We start from the raw sequence: 11,055 nt of genomic DNA on the forward strand, positions 1-11,055 counted from the left end.
TTGGGATTGTTTCTCTGTCTGAACAACTTTGTAGGTTGACTGTTCTGATGCATAAATATGGACGGTAGTTCTTGGGCTTGGCTGAGTATGCTCGGAGGTTCTCCGCTCTATTTCGACCATAGTGAACACATGAGACGCGAGGTGGGTGTTGTGAGCGACCGAAGGGCCAAGCGACAGAAAAGTAGGAGGTGGTCTAAGTGCGCGAGATGGAAAGTACTGTGCACAGGGTGGCTCCTTAGTGTGAGTGCTACAGTGCAGTGATGACTTAAAGGTTGGTTTTCGATCGGGCAGTTGCGAAACGCGGTGCGGTGGAGGGTACACTCTTCCTGCAAAGAGATCTGGCTGCCTTTCATTGAGAGGGTGCTTTAATTGCTCTTGTTTCAAAGGCGGATTCATTTTTGGTGTCCTAATGCGTGAGCAGTGCTTTTGACTGCGGCGACCGAGCGCGGTTGTCTGTGGATGGTCAGTTATAAGCGAATTTTCGTCGTAGTCGTCATTGTCTTCTTTAAACGAAATGATCATTTCTTGTTTTGTCTTTTCTCGTGACTCATCGTTTTGAAATATGTGGGTGAGATAGAATTCGAAGGACTCACTGGAGACGTAGTCGGTAAAGTTGGTGATCATCTCCCGTTCCGACCATGATGCAGCGGTTGCGTGGAGCTCGAACAGGTCACAGCAGTCCTGTACAGGTCCATCGTCCACTGCTCCGGTGTACTTGGGGATGGGAAGGGCAGTCGATGATTCTGGCATGGTGCTGGTCGCTGTGTGTGGCCAGGAGATGATTCCGTAGGCGATGTATGGTCAGGCCGTCTTGTGGAGAACTGCGTCGATGATGAGACACTGATGAAGTGGCTGGGAGGTCTTCATCCTGTCGACTCGTGTGACGCTATGATGAATTGGTGACGTGGCCTGGCTCATATGCCATGTTTATTCTAAAGCACTTCTTTTCTGCCTCTACTACTAACTCCTAACCATCGCTACCTTCTTACGTTACAAACACACAACCACACCCCCCCCCCACACACACATATATATATATATATATATATATATATATATATATATATATATATATATATATATATATATATATATTATAAATGCGGGTGTGTACGTGTGTGTTTTTCTTTTATACCTGCGTTCCAAGGATAAATGTTCTAGTGCGCTGACAGCATTTTTGACCACGCTATAATAATATAATGTGGGAGGCCACCCGTTAAAAAATTGGCCCCGTATCTGCATGTAATCTGCAACAGTCATCGAAAGACGATAGCCTTGCGTGTGGAGAGTGAACAAAACATTTATTAGATGTTCTGCGCAAGCAAATTGGTGAATGGTATTCCGGAGGTGCTGCGTTAGATTGCCTCGAGTGTGCAGCGGAGGTGAACGAGCGCATCAAGTCACGTCATGGATGGAAGGATGGATATGGCTGTACCCTTTAAATTGGGTGGTAGCTAGCGCCACCAAGCCGTATTACCTAATGAACCAAAAACTAGATTTATTTTCCCCCTTAAATAGTGAGTTTAAGGATTTGTACTTTGGAGTGAAAGGTTTAATTTTCATTAGTGCCTTGACTTTAGCCACCAATCAGATAACCTCCTTCTAGTTAATTCTACCCACTTAATGTCTATTTTGCCCTTCCTCTCCCTAAACCCCAGTGCTTTGAAAAACTCTGCTTCTCCGTCCTGAACTATAGGGTGAAGCCCTTCACAGAACATTATCAGGTGTCTTCCTCACCACACGCACTGCATACAGTATCTACCCCTTCGTATTTGGGCCAATATGTCTTGGTTCGCAATACTCCCGTCCGGGCCTCAAACAGCAGAGAACTACCCCTAGTAATATCATAGATCTTTTTCTTGGCAGTTTCTTGCTTAAAGGTTCGATAGACCTCTAGTACGGAATTCTTAATCATGCTGATTCTCCACATATCAGTGTCAGCTTCTTTCACCTTCTTCTCAACCAATAAATCTTTTTGGTCTGGCCCCCTGCTGTTTTCCAAGTATTTACCAGTCCATTTTCTGGTTCGGTTCCTCCATTTTGTATCGACATTTTTCATGTACAAGTAGCTGAATACCTTCCTAGCCCAACGCTCCTCCCCCATTTCTCTCAATCGCTTCTCAAAGTTTATCTTGGAGCTAGCTTCCCTGCCCTCAAATGATGTCCATCCCATATCAACTTGTTCTCCTTGATTTGGAGTATTCCCGTGAGCTCCTAAAACAAGCCTGCCTATTCCCGTTGTTTAATTTCTGATCTTGCTTGAACTTCTGTTCTCACGCACAAGGCCGCATTGCCGAACGTCAGACCAGGAATCATGACTCCTTTCCGAATTCCTCTCACAACATCATACCAAGTGTGATTCCACAGTTCTCTACCTTTCATCACCTCTGTATTCCTGTTACCTTTAGTTGTAACGTATATGACGTGTTCTGTTACGTTCTCGGTCCTATTGCTTATCCATACGTCCAGATATTTTTCTTTATCTGTTATCTCTAGCGCGGCCTCCTTTAATCTCAGCTCACTACCTTCATTATTATTAAAAGTCAAGACTGCTGAATTTTTGCGGAATCAAAAATCTAAGGTTATTCTCTCATTACCGCAGACGTCCATCAATCCCTGCAAATATCGTTTGTTGTCGGCCATTACCATATTATTATCTGCGTACATCAATGCTGGCAGTGCCTGTTCAATGAGTTTTCCTTGTTTGACGAAACAGAGGTTGAAACTGGTCTCTCTGATTTGGCCTCTAATCCTTGTAGGTACATCCTGAATAATAAGGGTGACAGGGGACACCCCTGCCTAAGCCCCCGTTTTACATCTGCAAGCTTGGATACCTGTTATTTCGACTTTATAACTACGTTGTTACGTTCGTAGATATCCTCTAATTATTAGTGACCACATCCTCCACGCCTTGTCTCCAGTATTTCCCACAATTCTTTTTGAACCACGCTATCATACGATCTTTTGATATCCAAAAATGCTAGCCACTGGGGCCTGCGTTCCTTTTCTGCTGTTTCGATGCACTGCGTCAGTAGGAACAGATTGTCTTCCAATGTCCTGTGTTTCCGAAACCTATTCTGTAGTTCCCCCAGGAGCCTCTCATCCTCTATTCATGCCTGCAGTCCTTCCTTTATAATCTGCATCGCCAGCCTGTAGATTGATTGATATGTGGGGTTTAACGTCCCAAAACCACCATATGATTATGAGAGACGCCGTAGTGGAGGGCTCCGGAAATTTCGACCACCTGGGGTTTTTTAACGTGCACCCAAATCTGAGCACCGGGCCTGCAACATTTCCGCCTCCATCAGAAATGCAGCCACCACCACCGGGATTTGAACCCGCGACCTTCGGGTCAGCAGCCAAGTACCTTAGCCACTAGACCACCGAGGCGGGGCACCAGCCTGTAGACCACTGATGTCACTGTTATAAGATGGTAGTTGTTTATATCAGCTTTGTCCCCCTTTCCTTTATAGATCATGCTCATCCTGCTAAATTTCCATCCAATGGGAACTTCTCCATCAATTATTATTTTGCTCACTGCCTCTTTTAAAGCCTGCTTAGACTTCGGACCTACTGTCTTTATTAGCGTAGTTGGAATGCCATCTGGGCCTGTCGATGTACTACTATGAACCCTTTTCTCAGCCCTTTCCCAATCTTGTTGTGAAAATGAAGCCATTGCGCCACTTGATTAATCCTTGTCTATTGTGGTGCATAGCACTTTTTTGTTGAAATTTCGCACCTCTTTGTTGAAATTTGAGATGGCGCTCATGTCTCACACTTGAGACATGAGTGCCATCTGGCAGTTTCTTTGGAAAACAAAGCGCGTGGCCTTGGGCACTCGTCTCAGAGGTGAGAAGCTGTAGAACGCGAGGCGACGGGTAGGTGCCACCACCATCACGTCTTAGCAAAGCGTTGGAAGCGCTCTCCTTTTCGTGCAAGTGTTGCATGGTCAGCGCAGCGCGGTAAGCGCTACGGTCCTTAAAATTACTTATGTATGGCTTTTCCAGTAAAAGATATGCATGCAAAATATATGCATGTTGTTTTGGTGCCACAGGCATGCGCAATAATTTCTTTTCAACTGACACTTGCACAATCATAAACGCCCAACCTTGAGCAACATTGGTGGTCGCTGCAGATGGGATCGGCCGTTTGAAGTACCCGATGCGGTAAGAGTGGACAAACAGACAAGTGTGCAGACAGACAGACGGACAGACCAAAATTTTTGCGTCGAAAGCCCCAAGAATGACTATCGTCTTTATTAGACATCAATTTTTTTTCGCCTCTGTAAAGCTTGACCTGCGGTCAATTTATACAGAAGGTGGCATAAGAAACAAAGCTCCCGCGAAATGCACGTAGCGCCATTTTTGCCACAACTAGTTCAAAAACAGTTTCGCACAATTGCAGGTGCCACTGCGGCAGCGCTACTCAAGGACAACTTAAAATAAGAAAGCCAAGACATCCTGATTTCTGTGGTCAATTTGTGAGTGTTTCGCTAATAATTCATTATTACCTTCATCGTAATTACGTTTCTAGCCTCGATGTGAAAATAATGAAATAGTGAAATTGCTTATAATTGGTACAAAATGATTCGGAGCTTTTCCATCCGAATCAAACCAATGAAGGCAGTAATGTTTGGCGTGTGTGCACCTTATCTTTCTGCATTCTTTCTTCCTATAAAGTTGCGCAATGCTCCTTTCTCACTTTTCTCTTCCTTGTCAAAAATTGGACTTCTAATACGTGCTTAGCGAAATATTACAGCTATTGCTAGAACCAACAATGAAGGCCTTGTGTAAAACGGTGAATTGTAACAATGAAAGTATACTTTTCACGTGGGATCGAGATATGACGTTTTACCTTCATAAAAATGAAAATCTCCAGTAGAAATTGCCGATCAATGAGAAGTCCATGATTGAGTAAGCATCAACTACTCGAAAAGAGTCCATAAAGAAACGCATGCGTATGTCGGCAAAAAATTACTCATAAGCTACGTAACTCTCGAATCAATCCCATGCGAAGCCTGAAGAAAGGAGGTGACTGCCATGTGATTTTTATCAATCAAAACCTTACAAAGTGGCGCTAAATATAGTACAAATGCATGAATATATTTACGTTAGGCAGGTGTATATGTTATAATACAAATTGTCTACAGTTGCGTGACGTTGCCAAAAGAAACATGTAAATTATCAACATCTGAAGTGGTGAGTAGATATAAGGTGCTGGTGATGAACAGGAAGGTAGCTCTCAGCATTATTACAGCAAATAATATTCAGTACATAGCGCCGAATTACAGGTGACGTTAAGGCCACGTGATAGCTTTATTATAGCACTAAAAAGCATTATTGATTGATGTGTGAAATTTAACGTCCCAAAACCATCACATAATTATGAGAGACGCCGGTGTAACAGGGCTCCAGGAATTTCGACCACCTGGAGTACTTTTCCTTCACTAGAATTTGAGCACACGTGCCTATAGCACTTCCACCTCTATCGAAAATGCAGCTGTCGCAGCCAGGAGAAGTACAAGTTTAATGCTTCCTAACGCGAACACCACCTCCAGTTGAGATCACCGAAATCAAAACTGGTGGCTCTTAGATTTAGTTGTTGTAGGCCACATGCCGGCAGGTAAACTCGGAGGCCTGCGTTTGCGCCTCCCCTCGAAGGAAACATTTGTTTATTTGTCGCACCAGACGTCACTTGCTCCGTACGTGTCCTCGCGTTTTGGCCTAAGAAAGTTCAGCAGATGGCATGTACCTTGAAATCAACGTTATGTGAAGCAAGCGGAGAGAAGATGACATTGTATCAATTTTTCATTGAGCGACACGTGATGGAATGACGCTAAATATATGTACAAATGTAACTCGCACAGACAAATGTTAAAGAGTTGGAGGTGTTCATAGAACCAGTTGTTTGCACTGGCGCAACGATGCCTAAATAAATATGCGTTTTAGCAAGACCAGAAGCTGCTATGAAGTGCTGATGCTCGCGAGGATGCTGACCCTGGACACTGCTCCATAATTCAACTTCAGTGCATGGCAAATAACCACAACGAACCACGCAGAATGCTTGGGTTCGTTCCAGCTGGGACCCTGACATTTATTATTTGCATTCATCGAGCCGATGTTGCCGATGTCGTATATTTCTTGGTGCTCTACCGACGAAATTGCCCAGTTGTGTTCTCGTCGTTCCTGGGTAGATACTAAGTGTCAATGACCTGTGACACATTCCGGCATAACAGCTCCACATAGCCACCCGCTGGTATGTGTCACTGTCTGGTGGGAAGTGTTTGACAACGTAAGCGACGGCATTGTTACATTATTCATGTCTTGAGCAGCGCGTCACATTCGTCAAACAATCTTACCCTCCCATGCTAATTTTGGTTCACGCCAAGTTCATAGATAGATAGATAGATAGATAGATAGATAGATAGATAGATAGATAGATAGATAGATAGATAGATAGATAGATAGATAGATAGATAGATAGATAGATAGATAGATAGACGTTCTATGTGTCGATCGTACGCTAATGAATTCCTTGCATTTAATATATCTTGCTCTTTGGGCTCACTCGGACACACCAATTTTTCCTGAGCCATATTGCCTCGAACGCGGAATCACTAAAAGTTCGCTCCGACAGACTCACTGGGACTTGATCGGTCCAAAATATGGCTTACCCGAGTCACTAAGATTCCGACTCATGGCTTGATCTGATATGAATGAGTCCAATTGAATAGACTCATGAAATCTAAGCACGGAATGAGCTTTTCGGGCATTTTTTTCAATGTTCATACCATCTCGCGCGATCGGTGCTTTTCTCGGCGCTTCTTGATATTGATACGTGTACAGAACTGTCGCCCCGACACTGCTGAACTGGCACCCAAACGAAGAAGACGACAACGTGGTTGTTGTGGGTTGCACTCTCGAGCTTCTCCCCGTTGGCCTGCTTGACTGTGCGCTTTCTAAGCCGTTGGCAAGACAAGCTCTCGGTGAATAAATCTTCCCCGTAACATCTTTTGGTGGAAGGTGCGGGGTCTTCAAACAACCCGGCTCTGTAACTCCGCAGTGGACGCCAGCTTTGTCCAGCCGCGATGCCTGAAACCGGCACTCAGGCCTCGCCATCCGCGCCGGCTCCATAACCTGTGATTCCCCCCCATCTTCTCGACCCTGGCACGTTTTCCGGGACGGACAGCACGGATGTCGAAGAATGGCTCGCATTATTTGAGCGCGTCAGCAAGCACTACAGGTGGGACGAAACGCTTATGCTGGCAAATATTTTATTCTACCTACGGGGTACGGCACGCGCCTGGTATGAGACGCATGAAGAATAACTACCCAGCTGGGACACATGCAAGCAAAAGCTTCGTGATTTGTTCGGTCGGTCAGTTGCTCGTCAGATGTCAGCCAGGCAGGAACTCGCGTCGCGTGTTCAATCATCGACGGAGTCGTACGTCACGTACATTCAAGACGTACTGGCACTGTGTCGGAAGACTGACAAAAATATGTCTGAGGCGGACAAGATCAGCAACGTGTCGAAAGGCATTGCTGATGATGCTTTCAACATACTAATGTGCAAGAATTGCGCCACTGTCAACTCCATCATATCTAAATGCCGACAATTTGAACAAGCTAAGAGCAGGCGAATAACCCACCACATCACGAGACTACGAAACACTGCTGCGACTTCGTCTTGCGAGGATTCTGCAGTGCCCCGTTCACTTGCGCCTCCTGCCAATATTGCAAGGATTGTTCGCCAGGAGCTGGAAGCCATGGCACCCGCTTCGTATAAGCCCCCTGCGCAAGACAACTGGGCAACAGTCTCGCTTATTCAAGACGTCGTACGTCAAAAGTTTGCTAACCTGAGCGTCCAGGTTCCCCGGCCCGCCAGACCTATGCCGCAACCTATGAGCACTCCCGTCCACAACGCTGACCACCACTCTGCTCCCATTGTCGCTGCGGTAGCTGCGACTCCTCGGTTTCCATCACGCTACCGAAATCCATCTAAGTGGCGCTCGCACGATGATCGACCCATCTGCTTTTCTTGCTCTCGAGTTGGGCACATCTCCCGCCATCGCCGCAACAAGTGGTATTTCCGGCCAAGTTTTCCTAATATCGACCGCCGTCAGGACCGTGGACGCTATTAGAAACCCAGTTTTCCGGATGACAATATTCAGGACCCTTCAGCTCGCCGTTCATCTCCACGCTCCGAACCGTCCTACGCTGACATCGTCGCCCAAAGAAACTGGTCTGGCCGCTTGCCGTCACCTCAGGGTCGGCCGTCATGCTCCCCTCAACGCCGCCGCTCTCCGTCACCGGCTTATTCTGGCCATTCCCCAGGAAACTGACGAGTGCAGCGCCTGGAGGTGGCGCTGCGTGGACGACTTAGAACGAAAACCCTCAACCGGCTACAAATTCAAGACGCAATTTACTTCGGGTGTTCGTTGATGGCCACGCCATTACTGCTCTAATTGACACTGGTGCCCATGTATATGTTATGAGTTCTACATTTTGATCTCGCCTGAAAAAGGTTCTCACATCGGCTATGTTCTCTACTGTTCGAGTTGCCAACGGAAGTCGAACATCGGTGCTTGGTATGTGCAGTGCCCGCGTTACTGTTGCTGGCCACCACACTTCCGTTCTCTTCGCAGTCCTCGATGCTTGCCCACAAGACGTCATCCTTGGAATTGACTTCCTAACCGCCCACTCAGCCCTCATCGATTGTTCTACCGGTATCTTACGGCTCGAATTGCCTTTGTGCTCCGACTTCACTCCTTGAAGTCGCACTCGGCTACGATCCGTGGAGTCTCTACGGCTACCACCCCAGGCTGCTACGCACATTCCTTTGTCACCCTTCCCGTCTGTTCCTGATAGAGACTATCTGGTGGCTCCCTTATTGATTTGACCCTTACGCACCGCGTCGCACTACCACATACTATGGTGGCTGTTGCTAACAACACGGTCCTATTTCCAGTTCTGAACTTCTCAACGTCGACCCATGATCTTCCCAAGGCATCACTTTAGCCGATCTTTCCACCCTTGATGAATGTTCGATTTGTTCTTTTACCCCTGACACTAAGACCATGGCGAAACCTGTCATCACGTCGCAATATAAAGCGTTCCTCGATAAAATGATATTCAGTGACCTCTTACCTTCCCAAGTCGCAGCACTGCGGGGTGTTCTATTTTCTTACCTGGATATCTTTGACGTCGACGACCGTTCCCTGGGCCGCACAAGTGCCGTAACCCACCGCATTGAAACCGGCAACGCCAGTCCACTCCACAAACGCCCTTATCGCGTGTCACATGCTGAGCGCCAAGTTATACAGATGGAGGTCGAGAAAATGCTGAGTAAAGACGTTATTGAGCATTCATCGAGTCCTTGGGCATCCCCTGTAGTCTTAGTTAAAAAGAAGGACAACACCTGGCGCTTTTGCGTCGACTATCGCCACCTGAATCGGATCACCAAGAAGGACGTTTAACGTTTACCCCGAATCGATGATGCGCTTGACTGCCTCCACGGCACCAACTATTTCTCGTCCCTCGACCTTCGATGTGGATACTGGCAAATTTCGGTGGATGACCGCGACCGCGAGAAAACAGCATTCATCCCACCCGATGGCCTTCACCAATTAAAGGTCATGCCTTTTGGGTTGTGCAATGCCCCGGTTACTTTTGAGCGTATGATGGACTCTCTTCTTCGTGGTTTCAAATGGTGGACCTGCCTTTGCTATCTGGATAATGTAATCATTTTCTCGCCCTCCTTCGAATGCCACCTGTCTCGTCTCTCGTCAATTTTCGACGTTTTTCGTTGCGCTGGTCTCCAACTGAATTCGTCGAAATGCTCATTTGGACGCCGGCAGATTAAACTACTCGGCCACCTTGTTGACGCCACTGGTGTTCAACCCGACCCTGACAAAGTCCGTGCAGTCCGAGAATTCCGGTTCCGCGTTCCACACAAGAAGTTCGCAGTTTTATTGGGCTCTGCTCATACTTCCGCCGATTTGTCTTACATTTCGCGAATGTTGCTAGGCCCCTCATGGATCTCCTCAAAAAGAATGTGGCCTTTTCTTGGGGAAGAGACCAAGAACATTCCTTTGCGTCGCTAATTACCGCCCTCACATCACCACCTGTGTTGGCTCATTTTGACCTAGCGGCTCGAACAGAGCTTCGCACCAATGCAAGCGGCCATGGCATTGGTGCTGTACTCGCTCAGATACAGAATGGCACCAATCGCGTGATAGCCTATGCTAGCCGCCTTTTGTCGCAAGCGGAACAAAATTATTTCATCACTGAGCGGGAATGCTTAGCCCTCGTTTGGGCTATTGCGAAATTCTGTCCGTACTTATACGAATGTCCGTTCGCAGTCATCACGGACCATCATGCGCTTTGCTGGCTGTCCACGCTTAAGGACCCTACAAGAAGACTCGGCCGATGGGCACTTCGATTACAGGAGTACACGTTCTCGGTTGTTTACAAATCTGGAAAGTTGCACAGCGATGCTGACTGCTTATCGCGGCACCCCGTTGATCCACCTTTATCCAATGATTTGGAATCCGATGCCTGCGTTTTAGCCATCACTGACTTTCTGAACGTGGCCGACGAACAGCGCCGGGATCCTACGCTGCTCACCATCATTGACCACCTTCAATCGCGTAATGCTGACCCTTCTCTTAGCAGATACCTACTTCAAGACAACGTTTCGTACCACCGCAGCTTACACCCCGACGGCGCAGAACTTTTACACGTCGTACCACATCACCTGCGAAAGGATGTTCCGCGACAATTCCACGACGCTCCAACTTCTGGACATCTAGGAGTCTCCAGAACTTACGACCGCATTCGACGACGAGTATTCTAGAAGGGCCTCTACCGCTCTGTTCGCCGTTACGTCGCATCATGCGACCTCTGCCAGCGCCGAAAGAAGCCTATGACTCCCCTGCCGGTCTTCTTCAACCTATTGAAGTTCCAGCCGAGCCATTTTATCAAGTGGGGTTGGAGTTGCTAGGTCCCTTTCCTACTTCTACAACTGGAAATAAATAGATTGCAGTGGCCACAGACT

The sequence above is a fragment of the Rhipicephalus microplus genome, unplaced genomic scaffold (genome assembly GCF_043290135.1).
Source record: "Rhipicephalus microplus isolate Deutch F79 unplaced genomic scaffold, USDA_Rmic scaffold_19, whole genome shotgun sequence".
NCBI lineage: Eukaryota > Metazoa > Arthropoda > Arachnida > Ixodida > Ixodidae > Rhipicephalus > Rhipicephalus microplus.